This window comes from Bison bison, unplaced genomic scaffold, assembly GCF_000754665.1.
Source record: "Bison bison bison isolate TAMUID 2011002044 unplaced genomic scaffold, Bison_UMD1.0 scf7180017864492, whole genome shotgun sequence".
NCBI lineage: Eukaryota > Metazoa > Chordata > Mammalia > Artiodactyla > Bovidae > Bison > Bison bison.
Genome location: NW_011495051.1, coordinates 8,872,778 through 8,896,284, shown reverse-complemented (window position 1 = coordinate 8,896,284; position 23,507 = coordinate 8,872,778). Strand labels below are relative to the sequence as shown.

Below are 23,507 nucleotides of genomic sequence, written 5' to 3'. Positions count from 1 at the left end.
CCTCCATTTGGAGTGTAGATTGGAAAATGTAGCAAAATTAACATCTAGATCTGAAAATTCTACCTCCCTCATGACATTAGTTGTAGCTCTTAGGGCCTTCTTGCCTCTCCTTGTTTTACACCTGAATATTGCTTCTTTGGATATGTTTTTGATGGGGCTGGGAGGGTCTTCTGGGATTCTGCAGATGTCAGAACTACTGTGACTAAATCTTATTATACCCAAGGAGGAATCTCTAGTTTATTATTATTATTATTATTGTTATTCATTATTGTGGTGACCCACACACTAGAAAGATGAACAACTCCATTTTTTACAGATTTAAATAATATTTTTTTTCTCAAGCTGCTATCTATTTTCCAGCTAATTACTATGTTTTAAGTCTATGTATGCAGTCTATGTGTGAGGATACATGTCATGGCTTCTCAGCCTTGGCTTTTAACACAATAATCTGAGGGGGGGGGGTGCTTACAAATACTGACTATTTTGCAACATTGTAATTCAACTATCCTACAATAAAATAAATTTTAAGAAAGATTGTCAACTGAGACTCACTGCAAAAGAGTCTATTTATTCTATTCTTATTTATTTATTTTTAAATGTATTACTTATTTCAAAGGAGGATAAATACTTCACAATGTTAGACTTAGGTTGTCCTGAACTGAGGATTTTTAAAAATTACTTATTTTTGTTTATTTTTGGTCATAACTTGCAGCTTGTGGGGTCTTAATTCCAAGACCAGGGATTGAATTCATGCCTCCTGCATTCAAAGGCAGAATCTAAGCCTCTGGAGCACCAGGGAAGTCCCAGCATGAGGATTTTTAAACACACTGAGGCTGGTTCTACCATGTAGCCAAGGTTGAGAACTTCTGATCTAAGTCAGATCTTTCAGTCAAATGTGACCTTTATGTCATGAGTCCTAACTGCTCTTGGACAAATGTCCCAGATCCTAAAGAGATCTGAGCTCATGGGGGAAGATATAAAGAGCCTGCTGTAGTAACAGGCAACGTGCCTATGTGCATATTCAGTCGGTAAGTTGCACCTGACTCTTTAGTGATCCCGTGGACTGTAGCCTGCCAGGCTATTCTGTCCATGATATTTTTCAGGCAAGAATACTGGAGTTGCCCTTTCCTTCTCCAGGGGATCTTCCCAACCCAAGGATGGAACCCACATCTTCTGAATTGGAAGGCAGATTCTTTACCACTGCACAACTTGAGAAGCCAAACAGGCAACGTGGTTTCCCCACTATTGTTGATAATGATTCCTCACATATAGCCTCTCTACACCATAGAGTTTGGTCTCTATGGCTTATGTGCTGTTTATGAAGTTATTATCTCTGCTCCAAACTCATACTTGTATACGTTGCTTTGGAGTGTGACTCTGGAAATAACCGCTCTATTTTCTGTCTTGTGTTCATCTTACATACATTCCATAGTGGTCAGTAAAATTCTCTTTGCCCTAAACGCTCAACTGTTCCTTTCATATTCCTCAAGCCCTTGGTGGAGAACAATCTTTCTTCACCCATGAATGCTATGTTATTGCTTTGTTCTTTTTTTGCCTCGGAGAAGGCAATGGCACCCCACTCCAGTACTCTTGCCTGGAAAATCCCATGGACGGAGGGCCTGGTGAGCTGTAGTCCATGGGGTCGCTAAGAGTCAGACACGACTGAGTGACTTCACTTTCGCTTTTCACTTTCATGCATTGGAGAAGGAAATGGCAACCCACTCCAGTGTTCTTGCCTGGAGAATCCCAGGGATGGGGGAGCCTCGTGGGCTGCCGTCTATGGGGTCGCACAAAGTCAGACATGACTGAAGCGACTTAGCAGCAGCAGCAGCAGTCTTTCAGTATCTTTTAAACCAACTACCAGCTTCAGTTCTGTTTAGTTCAGTTACTCAGTCATGTCTGACTCTTTGCAACCCCATGGACTGCAGCACGCCAGGATCCCCTGCCCATCACCAACATCCAGAGTTTGCTCAAACTCATGTCCATCAAGTCAGTGATGCCATCCAACCATCTCATCCTCTGCCATCCCCTTCTCCTCCTGCCTTCAATCTTTCCCAGCATCAGGGTCTTTTTCGATAAGTCAGTTCTTCACATCAGGTGGCCAAGTATTGGAGTTACAGCTTCAGCATCAATCCTTCCAATGAACAGTTAAGACTGATTTCCTTTAGGATTGACTGGTTTGATACCCTTGCTGTCCAAGGGACTCTCAAGAATCTTCTCCAACACCACATTTGGCATTGAAACATGTATAATATCATATAAGGAACGAATCACCAGTCCAGGTTCGATGCATGATACAGGATGCTTGGGGCTGGTGCACTGGGATGACCCAGAGGGATGGTACAGGGAGGGAGGTAGGAGGGGGTTGAGGATTGGGAACACGTGTACACCCATGGTGGATTCATGTTGATGTATGGCAAAACCAATACAATATTGTAAAGTAATTAGCCTCCAATTAAAATAAATAAATTTAAATTTAAAAAATAAAATAAAAGGGCTGTATTTGACGGGGGAAAAAAAAGCATCAATTCTTCGGCGCTCAGCTTTCTTTATGGTCAAACTCTCACATCCATATATGGCTACTGGAAAAACCATAGCTTTTGGACCTTTGTCAGCAAAGTATGTCTCTACTTTTTAATATTCTGTCTAGGTTTGTCACAGCTTTTCTTCCAAAGAGCAAGCATCTTTTAATTTCATGGCTGCAGTCACCATCTGCAGTGATTTTGGAGTCCAATAAAATAAAGCCTATCACTGTTTCCATTGTTTCCCCATCTATTTGCCATGAAGTGATGGGACGAGATGCCATGATCTTCGTTTTTTGAATGTTGAGTTTTAAGCCAGCCTCTTCACTCTCCTTTGTCATTTTCATCAAGAGGCTCTTTAGTTCCTCTTCACTTTCTGCTCTAAGAGCAGTGTCATTTGTATATCTGAGGTTATTGATACTCCTCTCAGCAATCTTGATTCCAGCTTGTGCTTCATCCAGCCCAGCATTTCACATGGTATACTCTGCATAGAAGTTAAATAAGCTGGGTGGCAATATACAGCCTTAACATACTCCTTTCCCAATTTGAAACCTGTCCATTGTTCCATGTCCAGTTCTAACTCTTGCTTCTTGATCTGCATACAGATTTCTCAGGAGGCAGGTCAGGTGTCTAGTATTCCCATCTGTCTAAGAATTTTCCACAGTTTGTTATCATCCACACAGTCAAAAGCTTTGGCATAGTCAATAAAGGAGTAGTAGATGTTTTTCTGGAACACTTTTGCTTTTATGATGGTCCAACAGATGTTGGCAATTTGATCTCTGGTTCCTCTGCCTTTTCTAAAACCAGCTTCAACATCTGGAAGTTCGCAGTTCACGTACTGCTGAAGCCTGGCTTGGAGAATTTTGAGCATTCCTTTACTAGCGTGTGAGATGAGTGCAATTGTGCAGTAGCTTGAGCATTCTTTGGCATTGCCTTTCTTTGGGATTGAAATGAAAACTGACTTTTTCCAGTCCTGTGGCCACTGCTGAGTTTTCCAGCATATTGAGTGCAGCACTTTCATGGCATCATCTTTTAGGATTTGAAATAGCTCAACTGGAATTTCATCACCTCCACTAGCTTTGTTCATAGTGAACTCCCAGTTTAAGTTGTCTTAATTAAAATGACTAGTTTCTCCTTTCTTGGCTGAATCTCAGCTAATACTGTAGCAAGAGACATAAATGTACGCTGTGCTGCTGCTGCTGCTAAGTCACTTCAGCCGTGTCCGACTCTGTGCAACCCCATAGATGGCAGCCCACCAGGCTCCCCTGTCCCTGGGATTCTCCAGGCAAGAACACTGGAGTGGGTTGCCATTTCCTTCTCCAATGCATGAAAGTGAAAAGTGAAAGTGAAGTCGCTCAGTCGTGTCCAACCCTCAGCAGCCCCATGGACTGCAGCCTACCAGGCTCCTCCATCCATGGGATTTTCCAGGCAAGAGTACTGGAGTGGGGTGCCATTGCCTTCTCCGAAATATGCTGTGAGGTACCTCCAATTGGAAGATTGCAAAATGTGCCCAGGGAATAAAGCGTATGTCAAGGGTATGTCTTAGTTTAGAATATGCACCTGAAAAATAGGCAGTTATGTCCTAGTCCAGTTGCTGTGTGTCTCTAACGATGCCTGAGGTACATTGTCACCCAAGTTTTCGCACTTAATTTATTTCTTTTCACATAATTTTAGGATTGCAAAGAACTGTATTGTCAACAAAGAGGAGATTTTCCCCTTTACTAGAAATAGCCTGATTAGGACTTCATTACTATGCTTTCCTGTCTTCTGTCACAGTAACTACATCCTAGGGTTCCTATTGTGTTCTACAAGATTAGTATCCATCGCTTCTCAGATGTGTCACACCTGGTTTTTGTGGTAGTAATCTTGGCCATCTGAAAGCTATGCAAAACTAGTTTAATTTACTTTTGCATTTTGCCACTTAGGAAAATCACTAACTCTATTGTTGAGAAACTTTTATATTAAAGAAAAGAAAACACTTGACACATACTAAATTTTAATTAGTTTGGAGAAAGAGATATCACCCAGTAAAATTAATGAAAATTACTTGAATGCTATATCTGCATATCCATTTAGGCAAACCTAAGTGATAGTGAAATAATATTGGAAAGAGGCAAAGGATTGTTGCTTTTGTGTGTGTGTGTGGTTGGGTGGTTTGATTTCCAGTTCATGTTCTGTTAAATTTACACCACCTATTTTCTTCTTTGTTTGTTTGTTGTTTTTTTGTTTTTGAATTTATATTTCTTTTTTTTTATTTTATTTTTAAACTTTACATAATTATATTAGTTTTGCCAAATATCAAAATGAATCTGCCACAAATAGCATGCATGCATGCTAAGTCTCCTCAGTTGTGTCTGGATCTTTGCAACCCCATGGACTGTAGCCCACCAAGCTCCTCTGTCCATGGGATTTTCCAGGCAAGAATACTGAAGTGGGTTGTCATGCCCTTCTCCAGGGGATCTTCCTCACCCAGAAATCGAACCCACATCTCTTATGTCTCCTATTTTGGCAGGCAGGTTATTTACCACCAGAGCCTCAGAAGCCCCATTTTCTTATTAAATCATATTAAATTCTCACAGCAAAAGGAAATTTTAAGCCCAGAGTTATTATAATAGAAAGCACACACCTGGACACTAAACCTAGATGTTCTGCAACATTCATGAAATATTTTTTCACAATATACACAATTGGTCAAAGGCGAGAAAATACATTCTGTTTCTATGAGACCAATAATTTATATTCCATATATAACAGATATAATACATTGTATGTCTTTCACAGTATGACTTATTTGTTACCATGATGCCCTCAAATTCCACCCATATTGTACCAAATGACAGGCTTTGCTTCTTTCTCATAACTGAATAATATTCCGTTGTATGTACTGAATGTATATCACATTTTCTTTATCCCTTATTCATCCATGGATACTAGGCTGGTTTCATCTTTTGCTCTTGTGACTGATGCTGGAATGAACACGGCCATGCGGTCATCTCTTTGATAGAGTTATGTCATGTCCTATGGACACACCCAGAAGTGGGACCATTGTAGCATATGGCAATTCTATTTAACATTTTTTAGGAACCTCCACACTATTATCCATAGTGCTTATACAATCCCATCAGCAGTGCATGAGAATTCCGTTTTCTACACATTTTTGCCAGCATTTGTTACTTTTTGTCTTTTTAATAATAAGCAGTCTAACAGGTGTGAGGTGGAGATTTGTCTTCCTACTGTTGAACCTCAGGCTGTGGTATCCAATATACGGTGTAAATCTCTCATCCCTACTTCTCATAGAAGTTAACCTAGCCCATTGTACTCCCTCCTCTTCTGTGTCCCCTCCTGAGGGCATCAAGTCACTCTCTTTTCCTACCCAATTTCATGTGGATCATTCTGTCTTCTTTTAATTTTTCTTTAAAAATTATTGAAGTATAGTTGATTTATAATGTTGTGCAAATCTCTGCTGTACAGCAAAGTGACTCAGTTATACACACATACACATTCCTTTCTAAATTTTTTAACATGTGGTTCACTCTTTACAGTCTTGGTAAAAGAGTCTTTCTGACAGCTTCCAGTTGTTTTCAGTGAGAATGACTCCCCATGTAGATGAATTTGTGTTGTTTTCCTGCAGGGAGCTGATCTCAGTGTCCTCTTATTCCCCCATCTTCGCCTCCTCCTAGCAATGTATTTAAATTTATGCATGTGTGCGTGTGCTCAGTCATGTCCGACTATTTGCGACCCCTTGAACTGTAGCCCACCATGCTCCCCTATCCATGGGATTCTCCAGGCAAGAATACTGGAGTGGGTTGCCATTTCCTACTCCAAAATTCATGTGAGCATCTTGCAACTCACGTGTTGCCTCATATTAGAATCTGTGACTGTGCGTGTGATACAAAACGTCTTTTCAACTTCCTCATCTGCAGGAGAGTTTCAACAAAATTTCTTAACTGAGAGAGTGGTTGAGATGAGGCAATCACAAGTACTTATCAGAACAGTGTTTGGACACAGTAGTGGATCAAGAAGTGTACACTATCATATTCACCTTGTTAATAGGCCAGTATGGTGTTTCAGCTAAAAGGTTTTTCAGGTAGTATATTTCATCTGAAGCATCAGCTCCTGGAAGTCATTAGCTTGTGAACCAGCAAAAAACAAACAAATTCTTATGCTTTCCAAAGTACTCTAGTTTAAAAGATGGCCTTGGAGAGAGTAGCATGGAAGCAGATACACTACCATATGCAATATAGATCCCTAATGGAAATGTGCTGTATGACTCAGGGAACTCAAACTGGGGCCCTATAACAACCTAGAGGGGTGGAAAAGGATGGGAGGTGGGATGGAGGTTCACAATGGGCAGGATATATGTACACCTATGGCTAATTCAAGTAGATGTACAGCAGAAATCAAAACAATATTGTAAAGCAATCATCAAGCAATTAAAAATAAATAAATATAATTAATTTTAAAAAGATGGGCTTCCCTAATGGTTCAGTGATAAGAAATTCGCCTGCCAATGCAGGAGACAAAGGTTTGATTTCTGGGTTGAGAAGATCCCCTGGAGAAGGGAATGGCAACCCACTCCAGTATTCTTGCCCGGGAAATCCTACGGAAAGCCCATGGTGTTGCAGAGTTGGACATGACTTAGTGATTAAACAACAATAACCACAAATTGTTTAAATGCCCCATCACCCAGTCTCTTCCTCTCATATCCACCTGTGCATATCTGCTCTGTGCTCTCTCTTAAAAATACCCTGTCACTTATTCACATACAGTTAAATAACATTCTTCTCTCCATATCCAATTTGACTTGGTTTAAAGTTTTTTCATATCACTTAATGACAAATCAACCTCTGCATTCATCAGGAAAGCACTCTCTGTCAGGAAGACTGCATGGACAGGACTGAAAAGGTTACATCCCACCACTCTCCACACACATCCCACTTTATCCACTAGCAAAAGTGTGTAAGCCAAATCCACATTTTATTAAAGTCTTCAAGAGCTGAGACCACAAGGAAACCAAGGGAAAACATACCCAGGTTTGAGTGGATATCATTTGAATTAGCAGAAATCAGAAACATGTGGAACATGTCATGTGGAAACTTGTTACATCTGTTCATGGAGCAGCTACAGGTTGTCCTGATGCTGATGGAGGGGCTCTCCTAGTATATCATAAACCAGCAGTCTACTTGAAACTGCATGACCTGAAACTGTAGAGTGGGGTCTGCAGAAGTACCCAGTGGAGAGGAAGGTCAACCCATTTCTAGTTTGTTTCCAGGGAATTTTTGCTGAGATCATGTTGGTGCAGTGAATCTAGGAATATGGTGTAAAGCAGATGGGCAAGACATGACTATTTAAGGGTTTGGAGCACAAAGTCCTTATAGAGGATGAGGCCTGTGTGGTGAGCAGGACCTGAGATGCTTTCACTGATCTCAACTCCTGGTTTTCATTCCATTGTGTATCTCCTCCCATCAACTGTGAGCTATAGTAAGGAGATGAAAGTACGTTATCTGTAGAGACAATTATTAACTCTGAAAATGGAAAGTGTATCACATCATTGGTTTAGATCTCTTGCCACATAGATTTCATGATTGATACAATGGATTTGCAGCTATCAAAACCACACTTTGAGTGGCGAAATTGAGGGGAAAAGTGTATAATTTTATCTTATGATCCTGCAACTTTGAAGTAAGGAACAAGAGTACATGGAATTACCTCCTGAGAAGAGGGAACCAGACCTTTCCAAGGACATTAACTCTTCTCCTTTTCCTGTTCTGTTAATATTAACAAGTCCCCAGAGATGAGGACAACATGGACCTAATGATGAGCTAATGATGAGCTTTGGGCATTGAGCTCTAAGGTCATACTATTGTAAATAATTGGCCAGTGCCTAGAGCTCTTTAGTTTGCCAGTTTTGATACTGTGAATCCACACCTATGTGTCCATCCTTTATAGAAATATGCATCAGAAGGTCCAGTCTGAGTCTGTCTTCCTCCTCAACCTGAGGAGTGACTCTGAAACTTCATCATACACGAGGCAGGAGAGGGGCAGTGAGTCTGTGCTCCTTGGTCATGCTCCAGCAGAGATGCAGCCCAGCCCAGTAAGTGCTAGGGAGAAAAGGATGGTGAAGGGAATGTTGGGAGCAATCTATGCAGGTTTGGAATAAAGCACTTTGAAGTTCATATTCTTAGTTCTGGTTGAGATGTGAGAACTCTCATTCAGAGATCTGCTTTAACCCTCAATGGCCTGGTTCTGGCTGGCATCCCTCCCACTAGAGAAGCAAGTGCACCTCTGTAAACTTTCCCCTTGTTCATTTGTGGTTCAGCCACTCAGTTGTGTCTGACTCTTTGCAACCCTGTGGACTGCAGCACGCCAGGCTTCCCTGTCCTTCACCATCTCCCAGACTTTGCTCAAACTCATGTCCATTAAGTCGATGATGCCATCCAACCAACTCATCCTCTGTCCCCCTTCCCACTAACACTTCAGTTCATTACAGGATCAGTGATGGGGATGAGGACGAGCATGATGAGGATGACATGAACCATACCGTCCTGTCCTGTTATTGAAGGCTTCCTAGGTGTGGGGCTCTGAAGTATAAGTTTTATATTTCCTTCTTGAGTATATCTGCATAATTTCTCTCCAATTACGTGTACACACATTACTATTATTTGAATAAGAGGAAAGAAGCGAAATATTTTATGTAACATGTACCAGTTCATGGGGCTTTCCTGGTGGCTCAGTGGTAAAAGGATCTGCCTGCCAATGCAGGAGGCTCAGGTTCAAGTCCTGGGTCATGAAGATCCCTTGAAGAAGGAAATGGCAACCGACTCCAGTGTTCGTGCCTGGGAAATCACATGGACAGAGGAGGCTAGCGGGCTACAGTCCTTGGTGTCACAAAGAGTCAGACACAACTTAGGGACTAAACAACAGCAACCACATCATGTGTTAAAGAACGATAAAATCATGTTTGAAGTCAGTCATTTTGGACAGACTGATTCCAGATGCAAGGTATGTGGGCAATACCTATGCCACCCCAAACCATCATGTCATTCACTTCCTGGTCAGTCCTGGCAGAGACTCTCTGCTCCCTGCTCACTGTTACAAGAACACTTGTACTTGGTTGGTGGGAATGAATAATGATACAGCCATTACAGAAAACAGAATGGAGGTTCCTTTAAAAAGTTAAAAGCTGCAACTAATTGAAATAGAACTACCATAGGATCTAGCAACCCATTTCAGGGTAGGTGCCAAAGAAATGAAATCAGAACCTCTAAGAGATATTTGCATTCCCTTGTAATCATCGTATTACTTGAATAGTGAAAATGTGTCTATTGAAGATGAATAGGTAAAAGATGTTGGGTGTATATATAAACAATGGGATATTACTCATCCATAAAAGAAGGACATCCTGCGATTTCTGACAACATGGAATGACCTGGAGAATATTATGCCTATTTTTTTAATTCATTTACTATAATTAGAGGATAATTACTTTACAATGTTGTGATGGTTTTTGCCAAACATCACCATGAGTCAAAATTTCAAGAGAGTTCTTAAATTTTATTATCATTGACAGATAATTAATAAAGGACAAAAATGGTATGGACCTAACAGAAGCAGAAAATATAAGACGAGGTGGCAAGAAAACACAGGACTATACAAAAAAGATCTTCATGACCCAGATAATCACCCAAATAATCATGACCCAGATAATCTTCATGACCCAGATGATATAATCACTCATCTAGAGCCAGACATCCTGAAATGTGAAGTCAAATGGGCCTTAGGAAGCATCACTACAAAGCTAGTAGAAGTGATGGAATTCCAATTGAGCTATTTCAAATCCTAAAAGATGATGCTGTGAAAGCACTGTACTCAATATGCCAGCAAATTTGGAAAACTCAGCCGTGGCCACAGGACTGGAAAAGGTCAGTTTTCATTCCAATCCCAAAGAAAGGCAATGACAAAGAAAACTCAAACTACTGCACAGTTGCACTCATCTCACGCTGGCAAAATAATGCTCAAAATTCTCCAAACCAGGCTTCAACAGTACATGAACCGTGAACTTCCAGATGTTCAAGCTGGACTTAGAAAAGGCAGAGGAACCAGAGATCAAATTGCCAACATCTGTTGGATCATAGAAAAAGCAAGAGAGTTCCAGAAAAATATCTACTTCTGCTTTGTTGACTACACCAAAGCCTTTGACTGTGTGGATGACAACAAACTGTGGGAAATTCTTCAAGAGATGGGAATACCAGACCACCTGACCTTCCTCTTGAGAAACCTGTATGCAGGCCAGGAAGAAACAGTTAGAACTGGACTTGGAACAACAGACTGGTTCCAAATAGGAAAAGGAGTACGTTAAGGCTGTATATTATCACCCTACTTATTTAACTTCCATGCAGAGTACATCATGAGAAACGCTGGGCTGGATGAAGCACAAACTGGAATCAAGATTGCTGGGAGAAATATCAATAAGCTCAGATATGCAGATGACACCACCCTTATGGCAGAAAGTGAAGAAGAACTAAAGAGCCTCTTGATGAAAGTGAAAGAGGAGAGTGAAAAAGTGGGCTTAAAACTCAACATTCAGAAAACAAAGATCATGGCATCCAGTCCCATGACTTCATGGCAAATAGATGGGGAAACAATGGAAACTGTGACAGACTTTATTGGGGGGGGCTCCAAAATCACTGCAGATGGTGACTGCAGCCATGAAATTAAAAGATGCTTGCTCCTTGGAAGAAAAGCTAAGACCAACCTAGACAGCATATTCAAAAGCAGAGACATTACTTTGCCAACAAAGGTCCGTCTAGTCAAGGCTGTGGTTTTTCCAGTAGTCATGTATGGATGTGAGAGTTGGACTATCAAGAAAGCTAATTGCCAAAGAATTGATGCTTTTGAACTGTGGTGTTGAAGAAGACTCTTGAGAGTCCCCTGGACTCCAAGGAGATCCAACCAGTCCATCCTAAAGGAGATCAGTCCTGAGTGTTCATTGGAAGAACTGATGCTGAAGCTGAAACTCCAAAACTTTGACCATCTGATGCAAAGAGATGACTCATTAGAAAAGACCCTGATGCTAGGAAAGACTGAAGGTGGAAGAAGAAGGAGACGACAGAGGATGAGATGGTTGGATGGAATCACCAACTCAATGGACATGGGTTTGAGTAAACTCCAGGAGTTGGTGATGGACAGGGAGGCCTGGCACGCTGCAGTCCATGGGGTGTAAAGAGTTGGACACGACTGAACTGAACTGAACTGAACTGTATAGCATAGGGAACTCATTCTGTGAGACTAATTTGGGAAAAACCTAAAAAACAGTGGATATGTATGATGTATAACTGATTCACTTTCTTGTACATCTGAAACTAACATACCAGTAAATCAACTGTATTCCAATAAATTTTTAAATAAGGTTTTCTAATATGGCAATGTAATTCCATTAGAGAAAAACTCAGAAACAAAGACTCATTCAAATTAGAGATAAAAATGTAAATCTTCATGATATAAAATGCCATTCTAAGCAAGGAGTAAGGCAATGAAAACAAGAATTTATACCTAGAGGCAACCAACTGAGAAAATGGAAAGTATATCACATCCTGGTAAAAAGTCCTAATATGCCTAGATTTCATGATAAATAAAGAGACTTACAAATATCGAAATCACACGTTGTGTGATTAAATTGAGAAAAAAGTCTGAATTTTATGTTATCCTCCTGCAACTTGGAAGTAAGACGTAAAGAGGAGAGGTGCACAACCACCTGAGGAGAGGCGGGACATTCCCAGGACATTCACTTTTCTCCTTTTCCTTTCTGTTAGGATTAACAAGTCTCTAGAGATTGGGATAACATGGACCAACTGACTAATGATGAGCTTTGGGCATTGAGCCCTAAGGTCATACCATTAAAAATAATTGGCTAGTGCTTCCAGCTGTTTAGTTTGCCTGTTCTAATATTGTGAATCCACACCTATGTCTCCATCCTTTGTAGGAACCTGCATCAGAAGGTTCAGTCTGAGTGTGTCTTCCTGCCCATCCTGAGGAAGGACCCTGAGACTTCATCCCACACCAGGCAGGAGAGGGGCAGTAAGTCTTTCCTCCCTGGTCATGCTCCAGCAGAAATGCAGCCTAGCCCAGTAAGTGCAGAGGGAGACAGTGGTTGACACCAGGACTATTCAGCATTATTTCCTCCTCAAGAGCAACAAACATGATAGTTTTCATAGAAAGGTAGAAAAGCACCCATCTACGTGGTTTTGGAATAATGACTTTTGAAATTTATGTATTTGGTTCTGGTTGGCATATGAGAACTCTCATTCAGAGTTCTGCATACGCCTTACTGGTTCTGGTTCTGGCTGGCATCCTTCCCATCAGAGCACCAAATGGGTCTCTGTAAACTTTCTTTCACACATTTAAGGAAAATGAAATGGTGATGAATAGATGATGAAAATGAGGAGGATAAAACTAATCATAACATCATGTACTGTTTTTCAAGGCTTCCTAAGTATCAGGCTCTGAGGTACGTTTTATGGCTCTTGCTTGATTGTCTGCATAATCTCCCCCAAATTCTTAGTGCACATATTATTATTATTTTAATAAGAGGAAAGAAGCAGGGCATTTTACGTCATATCTACCAGTTCATGTTAAAGTGTTAAAGCCAAGTCTGAATCCTGTCAGTCTGGGCAGACTGACTCCAGACACAGAGCATCAGGGCAGTCTTCCCCTTTTCACCCAAACAGCCCTGTCACTTCCTGGCAGAGACTCCCTGCTTACTGTGCCCTTCCCCTTGGAGTTGTCTGGAGGGCACAGTGTTGGGCAGGTATCACTTGCCACATATACTATAGGAAGAATATCTGAGATCACAGATGAAGCCATAGAAATAACTGGCACCTGATACTTCAGGGTAGATCTCTGTTTATGCTGTTCTTTGACTTCACTTCACCTGTCCACTTTCTCCTCTATAGTTAGAATGAGATAAGTCAATCATGAAGGAGACACAAAATCAGTCTTGGGGTCCAGTCCTATTAAGGAAAATGAAAACATTTAAAATAATATACTCGAGATGTACCCATAGTTATACCTCTCTACCTCTGCTGAAAACTTTCAGAAAGTCTATAAACAATGAAATTTAGGGCATGGGACTCAGAGAAGAAAAACATTTAGTTTTGAATCCTATTTGCTTCACTCATTCTTAAGTGTATTCTGGGGCAATTTCTTAGAATCTTTGAGATTTAGGATTATCCACTGACGGATTCCTCACTAATACAGAACCTCTGGATTGGGACTAAGCAAATAGGCTCACCCTCGATGCAATAACTATGTGATGGATGCACAAAGAAAGGGAAAAATACATATGTGATTTTGTTACTAATAATGATAAGGTTATTTGTCATATCATCAGGTTTAAATATCTCTAGATCTGATGTTGTGGTTTCCTTACATCCCTGACAGTACATTTTATTTTTTTTTTCTACAAGTACATTCTTCCTAGACTAAAAGAAGTGAGTGAGGCTCATTTATTTCTGATTCCCCAAAACCTATATCTTGTTGGTGCAGGGGAGACACCAAGGATAAAAATACTCAGTTAAGTGTTGAATAAACTCTTCTTTTTTTCATAGAAACAACATGTGAGCAATATGGTCCACACGGTGGACCATTTATGTCAGTGTTTTCATCCTTTTCAGAAAGTCCCACAGGACCAGAGAAAAGTTAAAACACTGGTTATTTCTGTCTATTTCATGGACTTTGAGACTTGTTATTTTCCATTTAATAGCATCTGCAGCATTCAACAGAGAAGGCAATGGCACCCCACTCCAGTACTCTTGCCTAGAAAATCCCATGGACAGCGGAGCCTGGTAGGCTGCAGTCCATGGGGTCACCAAGAGTCGGACACGACTGAGCGACTTCACTTTCACTTTTCACTTTCATGCATTGGAGAAGGAAATGGCAATCCACTCCAGTGTTCTTGCCCGGAGAACCCCAGGGACAGGGGAGCCTGATTGGCTGCCATCTGTGGGGTTGCACAAAGTCAGACACAACTGAAGCAACTTAGCAGCAGCAGCAGCAGCAGCAGCATTCAATCACTGAGAAGTCATTGAAGAAATTTTGATGAATATGGGGAGAAAAGAGTTTAAAAAGAAGAGAACATGCACATTTTAATTCATGTGCCTAGCCATATTTTAGGATTTGATGTTATCTGTGCTCCACCTCTGAGATAAGAAAGCCTTTGATCTCTCTGCCATATATGCCATGATAGATCATTACATTTGGGGCATTGTACTTAATAAACACGCATGTCTACTAAGTCACTTCAGTTGTGTCCAGCTATTTGCAACTCCATGGACTGTCGCCCACCAGGCACCTCTGTCAATGGAGTTTTCCAGGCAAGTATACTGGAGTGGGTTGTCAAGCCCTCATCCAGGGAATCTTTCTGACCCAGGAATTGAACCTGCATCTCTTATGTCTCTTGCATTGGCAGGCAGGATTTTTACCACTAGCGCCTCCTGGGAAGCCCTATTAATAAACACATTATCCCAATAATGATTAAAATTCCTTATACAAATTACCAAATATTTATTAAGTTTCCAATTTCCCTCTGGTGCCACATGTATTCTAGAGTGGGTGTTAGATCTTCATGTCCAAGAAGAGAAGCACAGAGACCTTGAGATAATTGCACATATTTCACTTACAAGAATGAAAGACCCAGGACTCAATCACTGATTTGCTTTTTCCTGCACCAGCTCTCAGTCATCTCCACTGTAGCTAATGTGTTTCTTTTCAAACCTACTTGGCTCCCATAGGTGAAAGGAAGGTAGGTAATTAGTTCATCCTCTTTTGGTTCAGTGAGAATCTGTGAATCATGGGACTGAGGTTGCAGTTTACAGAGGTCATAATGGCACTAACATGGATGACTATAAAGTTTTCAATGAATAGTCATCCAAATTGCAGTCTAGCTTTGAAATTTAAGGTCGAGAAGATTTCCTATACAAGGTGAAAATGGCATGGATGCAGTTGACAGAATATTATTTTTGCACTAAAATGAGTACAGGGAATTATCTTCCCTGGTGGCTCAGACAACAAAGAATATACCTGTGATGCAGGAAGCCCAAGTTTGATCCCTGGTTTGGGAAGATCCCCTGCAGAAGGAAGTGGCAACCCACTCCAGTATTCTTACCCAGAGAATCCCATGGACAGAGGAGCCTGGTGGGCTCCAGTCCATGGGGTCACATAGAGTCGGACACAACTGAGCACGCACATACCAAACTGGTTATGCACCCACTGTGAGAACTTAACTAATTACCACTCACATGTTATGAACTAATTTCCATTTGTCTGAAACAGAGAAAGGTACAAGAGTTTTCATTGGATTGTTGTAAGCAGAAACTGATATAAATAAAAATAATATATGTAATGTAAACTAAATATTTAATATATAAAATATATCAAATTATATATTACTGCACTTAAATGTGTTAAATTTGTTAAAGTGAGATTAATTTATATAAACATAAATTTACCAACTGAAGAAAATGGTGTCTTTCCTTATGTAATATTGTGTCAGGAAATTGTTTGATGTAGTTGTATGTAGAGACTTAACCAAATTGGTGTGGTAACAAAGTGCATTCAGAGGCAATATGGATATTATTTTATTTAGGGAAGATTTTTTAAAAGCTGGTTGTATGTGTGTTAGTCCATCTTGTCCAACTCTTTGCGACCCCATGGACTGCAGTCCATAAGGCTCCTCTATCCATGGGATTCTCCAGGCAAGAATACTGGAGTGGGTTGCCATCTCCTTCTCCAGGGGATCTTCTGACCCAGAGATTGAACCCAGGTCTCCTGCATTGCAGGCAGATGCTTTACTGTCTGAGCTACTACAGAAACCCTAAAAGCTGGTTATGGATATGTAAATGAATATTGACATTATGAAAACATTTACAAGAAAACATATATGTCAAGTTCATCACACTGGTTGTTTTGGGGATGTGTATGCAGGGAAGTGAGATTGAACTGAGGTTCCAAGAGAAGTTAAATTTATCATAAATGTTATCATTAATGTATCAAATTTCTATGATATGTGGGATCTGAAGAAATATTATTAAATGTTTATGTTTTAAGAATAGGTGTGGTATTCATGACAGTATTAATCAATGATATTCATGGAGATTTTTCTATGTGTTGGGCAATATTCATTCTAAGGCGGTGTTGATCAAGCCCTGGTTCATAGAAGGGAGACCAAGACACTCACCCATAGAGACCCTGAAATTGGTTCTAGGCTGAGGTCAGGGTAACTAAGCATTTTCAAATACGCACATGTAAGTAAGTGATGAAATGGAACTGAAAATCACTGGTCTAATCAATATAAATAATTTTTAAAAACTGTCTTGCAATGGTCCTGTTGTAGGTTCAATTACCATCACAATTTCATTGATAAGGAAACTGCTCAGATGTGTTTGCATTATTCTATTTAAATCTTTTTCACAACACATTCCCTTGTCATTGCAATATTTTTTGAAATAGAATATGGATATATGTCTATTGACAGATGAAAAGTAAAGAAAATGTGAAGTGTATATAAACAATGGGATATTACTCAGCCATGAGGGGAGGTATAGTTAGAGAGGAATCAACATGAACCCTCTGTTATATTTTTTTGTTCTGTGTTACATTTATGTTTTTAATTAATTTACTTATTTTAATGGAAGATAATTAAAATATTGTGATAGTTTTTGCCATACATCAACATGAATCGGCCAAAGGTACACATGTACAACCAACAAGGACTTTTTATATAGCACAGAGAACTCTGCTCAATGTTATGTGGTAGTGTGAAGGCAAGGGGATTTTGAGGGAGAATGGGTACATTTATATGTATGGCTGAGTTCCTTTGCTGTCTGCCTGAAACTATCACAACATTGTTAACTGACTACACCCCAATATAAAATAAGAAATTTTTTTAAAGAGCTGTAGTTGTGAAGACTAGTGTTGGAGAAGGTAGAGAAATGTTGGTCAAAGCATACAAACTTTTGCTATAAAATGAATACATTCTGGGGACCTAATATGCAGTCTGATGACTATAGCTAATAATTTTGTACTGTGTTCCTGAAATCTGCTATGAGAGGTTTTACTTATACCACATATACGCAAGCACAAATATAAGCTATGTAAGGTGACATATACATTAATTAATTTGATTGTGGTAATCACAATTTGTATTGTAGTACATCATCATTTTGTACATTTTTTCAAAACCTTCATGCGGCAAAACCTAAATATAAGCAATTTTGTCAATCACTTCAATAAGCTGGAAAAAAAGAAAAATAATAAAGGAATATTAGTTCACCAGCAAAGAATGGACTCCAAAAAATGTAAAGTGGTCTCACACATTAGACATTTAACTGAGTTGGTATGGAAACAAATAACACTGTATACGATTAAAAAAATTTCAAGAACGTTTCTAAAATTTCATTATCATTTAATCATTGACAATGCTCTGTATGCTAATGCCATAATTACAGTCATTAATGCTGTATGATCACATGCACTGAATTAAACCATACAGATCGAATTTTTAAGTCCACGAAAGTCAAATGAAGTATATACTAAATGATTTTTAAAATGCAACCCTGATAATTGAGTAATCACTTATTTCATGAAGGAGGGAAGACAGGAAAACCAACAATAAAAGTCTGAATATCACCTAAATATGTTTTCTGATTGTGAACATTCATTTTTAGTTTAGAATCCAGATGAACAATTCCTTCATTTCATAGAGATGTAAAAATATTCCAAATAAAGGAAATAACTAGAATTTAATTTAAATAAAATAAGATTTATACAAATATGTTTAATTTCTTTGAATTATATTTTTTTCTTAAAGGGGGAAGGGAATTTCTCTTTCTGTATTACTTCTAAAGAAGTAGGCTGTATTTAACTGAGATCATAGATATATTACCTCTAATGTTCTTGTTCCCTTTCAATTTTCTGTGAAGTTTTATAATCTAAGAGTTTATAGAGAGATGTGTATAACAGAAACCAAGGAGGAAAATTTCTAAGCAAATGTAATTTGTCACAGTGAGAAATATTGCTGGAGGAACAGGAGAGTATAATCTTAGAAATAAGTTGCTTGAATCCAAAATATGGGCACAGTGCTCAATGCCCATTTACTTATTTCCTTTGTTTCCAGACCTCTTTTCTTTTTCCAGAGGTGTCCAAGATACACAGAACTGGAAATCTAACAAGTGTCTCAGAATTCTTCCTCCTGGGCCTCTCAGATGATGCAGAACTGCAGCCTTTGCTCTGTGTCCTCTTCCTGTCCATGTACCTGGTCACCGTGTTGGGGAACCTGCTCATCATATTAGCCATCACCTCTGACCCCCACCTCCACACCCCCATGTACTTCTTCCTCTCCAACCTATCCTTGGTTGACATCAGTTTCATCTCCACCACAGTTCCCAAAATGATTGTGGACATCCAATCTCACAGCAGAATCATCTCCTACGGAGGCTGCCTGACTCAGATGTCTATTTTTATCCTTTTTGCATGTATGGATTGTATGCTTCTTACCGTGATGGCCTATGACAGGTTTGTGGCCATCTGTCACCCACTGCACTACACGGTCATCATGAACCCGCGCCTCTGTTGCTCCTTAGTTTTGCTGTCCTTTTGTGTTAGTCTTTTGGACTCCCAGGTGCACGATGTGATTGTGTTACAAGTTACCTGTTTCAAGGATGTAGAAATTTCTAGTTTCTTCTGTGACCCTTCTCAACTGCTCGACCTTGCTTGTTCTGATACTTTCACCAATAACATAGTCAGCTATACTATCGGTGCCTTGACTGGTTTTCTCTCTATCTCAGGAATCATTTTCTCTTACTATAAAATTCTTGTCTCCATTCTGAGAGTCCCCTCATCAGGTGGGATGTACAAAGCCTTTGCCACCTGTGGTTCTCACCTGGCAGTTGTTTGCTTATTTTATGTAATAGCCCTGGATGTGTACCTCAGCTCAGCCATCTCACAATCTCCCAGGAAGGATGCAGCAGCCTCGGTGGTGTACACTGTGGTCACCCCCATGCTGAACCCCTTCATCTACAGCCTGAGGAACAAAGACGTCAAAAGGGCCTTGTGGAGGTTCCTGGCAGCACAAACTCAACTTAGGACTTGGCAACCCATTTGAGTGTATACTAGAAAATGTAACAAAACTAAATCTGGAGATCTAAAAATTCTACCTCTCTCATGACACCATTTTTATAGCTCTTATGGCCTTCATGTCTCTCCTCACTTTCTACCTGAATATTATTTCTCCTTATGGTTTATCCCCCTGTGCAAGTGCAGGAGATACAAGAGACACAGGTCCAATCCCTGAGTCTGGAAAATCCCTGGAGGAGGAAATGGCAACCCACTCTAGTATTCTTGACTTTGAAATCCCATGGACAGAGGAGCCTGGTGATTTACAATCTGTGGAGTTGCAAAGAGTCAAACAAGACTGAGCACGTGCAAACAAACACATGGTTTAACATGATAGTGGGGAGTTCTAAGAGCCTTTTTGTATCAAAATCACTCCTTGAATGAATCTCATTATATCTATGGAGATTCTATATTTTATCTTTGGTAGCCCAAGCATCCTCAAAAGATGAATGATTCCCCTTTAATATATCAAAAATTTACAAATTTTCCAAGCTCTTATATACTTTCAATAGTAAATTTTACTATTCAAATCTGTACATGCTATTATGTGAGCTGCATGTCACTGCTTCTCAGCCTTGGCTTTTATTGCAATCTTCCAGGAAGTTTAAAATACTGACCACTGGGTTTCACCACCAGAATTTCTGATTAACTGAATTTGGGTGTGATCCAAGCATGAGAATTTTAAAAAGCACTCAGGTGGTTCTAGTGTGTGCCCAAGGTTGACAACTACTGATCCAAGTCAAGCCTCTCTTTCAAAGGTGACGTTTACGCCGAGTCCTAACATTGTTCATGGACAAATGCTGAAGATCAAAAAGAGATCACAGTTCAAAGAGGGGAGATATGAGGACCCTGATGTGGTAATAAGCAATTCATTTTCCCCATTATTTCCAACAAATTTCTTCACATAGCTTCTCTATGTTATACACCTGACCTTTGCTTTAGGGTGGGGCATTTGAAATCATGTTCCATCTTGTAGTCTATGTTCCATCAATGTCCATCTTTGTTCATCTTCTGTACATTGAACAGTGGTCTGTAAATGTCTCTTTGCTCTAAAAGTTCAATGGGTCCCTTTATACCCCTCCAGCCCTTGGTGAAGTAGCTTCCTCCTTCAGTTATGATCACTATGGCACCACTTTTCTCTTCCTTGTCTTTCAGTCTTTCAATAACTTTTTAACCAACTCTCTATATTAAATGTTCCTCTGTAAACAACTAATTGGTTCTATTGCTTTTTTGACTGAAGTTTTACTGATATTGTAGCATGGTCTACAAAAATACATTGCATGGTGCTTTCAGTTACATAATTACAAAACATGCACAGATTAAAAGGGTGATTATCCAGAATATGTCTTAGTCATGGGTAACCACCTGGAAAATAGGTGATGATATTATTTTTCCAATTACACATGCCTCTAATGATGCCTAAAGGTTATTAAATCACCAAAGTCATTACAACAAATGTATCTTCTTTTATGTAACTGTAGGATTGCAAAGGACCATATTGTCAGAAAGGGGAGTGTTTCCTTTGAGCAGTGGTATTCTGGTTAGGACCTCACCATGCTTCCCTGTCTTCAGTCAGGATAACTCAGTCTTTGGGCTCCTTTTGTTTTCTACAAGATGGGTTTCCAATACTTCTTAGAGATGTCACACATCATTTTTGCAGTAGTTATCTTGGTGTTCTGAAAGCTTTCCATAACTAGATTAATTTGCTTTGCATTTTCCAACAAAGGCTAAACTGTTATCGACTGAATTGATAAGAAACATGAATAGTAAAGAACGGAATCCATGTAACAGAAGATGAATTCATATTATTCAGTGGGAAAAGATATAGCCCATTAAAATTACTAGTACTCTTAAAATATCATATTAAATATATGTCCTAAAATATTATATTTATTCTCCATTCATCCCAGCCAAATGATAGGCAAGGAACCTTGGAAAAGGACAAAGAAAAGTTGCTTTTCTGTGTATACAGTTTAATTTCAAGTGCGTTCTGTAAATTTTTCTAGCTGTTGCTTTCAGACTGCACCATCTTAAAATTTCTAAAGATAAGTGAACATATGAATTTTTCAATTTGAGTATATTATAATAGAATATACACATTTGAGTATTACTCTTAAACTTTCTACAACATTCATGAAATGCCTTTCCATGATGTACACCATTGGTAAGATGAGAGTAAATACACTTGCAAGACAAAATTGGATGAAATTACTGCTATATTTAAAAAGGATAACCAACTAGGACCTACATAAAACTATGCTCAATGTAATGTTGCAAGCTGGATGAGAGGGGAGTTTGGGGGAGAATAGTACATGTATTTGCATGGCTGAGTCCCTTCACTACTTACCTGAAACTGAAAGGTTGTTGCTGAACCACAAAAGACACTGGGATTCTTGGCCTCCACAGAAGAAGAATTCAATCCAGGGCCAGAGACGAGGAAAGATCGCTCAGAGCTTTTGTGTAACAGTTTTATTAAAGTATAAAAGGGATAGAGAAAGCTTCTGACATAGACATCAAAAGGGGGCAGAAAGGGCACCCCCTCACTAGTGTTAGCAATGGAGTTATATACTTCTAATTAGTTATTCAGTTCACTTCAGTTCAGTTGCTCAGTCGTGTCCGACTCTTCGCAACCCCATGAATCGCAGCACACCAGGCCTCCCTGTACATCACCAACTCCTGGAGTTCACTCAAACTCATGTCCATCAAGTCGGTGATACCATCCAGCCATCTCATCCTCTGTCATCCCCTTCTCCTCCTGCCTCCAATCCCTCCCTGCATCAGGGTCTTTTCCAGTGAGCCAACTCTTCGCATGAGGTGGCCAAAGTATTGGAGTTTCAGCTTCAACATCAGTCCTTCCAATGAACACCCATGACTGATCTCCTTTACGATGGACTGGTTGGATCTCCTTGCAGTCCAAGGGACTGTCAAAAGTCTTCTCCAGCACCACAGTTCAAAAGCATCAATTCTTCAGTGCTCAGCTTTCTTCACAGTCCAACTCTCACATCCATACATGACCACTGGAAAAACCATAGCCTTGACTAGACGGACCTTTGTTGGCAAAGTAATATCTCTGCTTTTCAATATGCTATCCAGGTTGGTCATAACTTTAATTCCAAGGAGTAACTGTCTTTTAATTTAATGGCTGAAATCACCATCTGCAGTGATTCTGGAGCCCAAAAAAATAGTCTGACACTGTTTCCACTGTTTCCCCATCTATCTGCCATGAACTGATGGAACCTGATGCCATGATCTTAGTTTTCTGAACGTTGAGATTTAAGCCAACTTTTCACTCTCCTCTTTCACTTTCATCAACACGCTTTTTAGTTCCTCTTCACTTTCTGCCGTAAGGGTGATGTCATCTGCATATCTGAGCTTATTGATATTTCTCCCAACAATCTTGATTCCAGCTTGTGCTTCTTCCAGCCCAGCGTTTTTCATGATGTACTCTCAGTTCAGTTCAGTTCAGTTCAGTTGCTCAGTCGTGTCCGACTCTTTGCAACCCCATGAATCCCACCACGCCAGGCCTCCCTGTCCATCACCATCTCACGGAGTTCACTCAGACTCACATCCATCAAGTCAGTGATGCCATCCAGCCATCTCATCCTCTGTCATCCCCTTCTCCTCCTGCCACCAATCCCTCCCAGCATCAGAGTCTTTTTCAATGAGTCAACTCTTCGCATGAGATGGCCAAAGTTGGAGTTTCAGCTTTAGCATCATTCCTTCCAAAGAAATCCCAGGGCTGATCTCCTTCAGAATGGACTGGTTGGATCTCCTTGCAGTCCAAGGGACTCTCAAGAGTCTTCTCCAACACCACAG

The 23,507-nt window shown here is 39.9% G+C and overlaps 1 pseudogene; it reads left to right on the top strand.

Moving 5' to 3' along the window:
- The first annotated feature begins 7,609 nt into the window (after positions 1-7,609).
- On the top strand, positions 7,610-19,680 carry LOC104979966 (annotated as a pseudogene).
- The last annotated feature ends 3,827 nt before the right edge of the window (positions 19,681-23,507 follow it).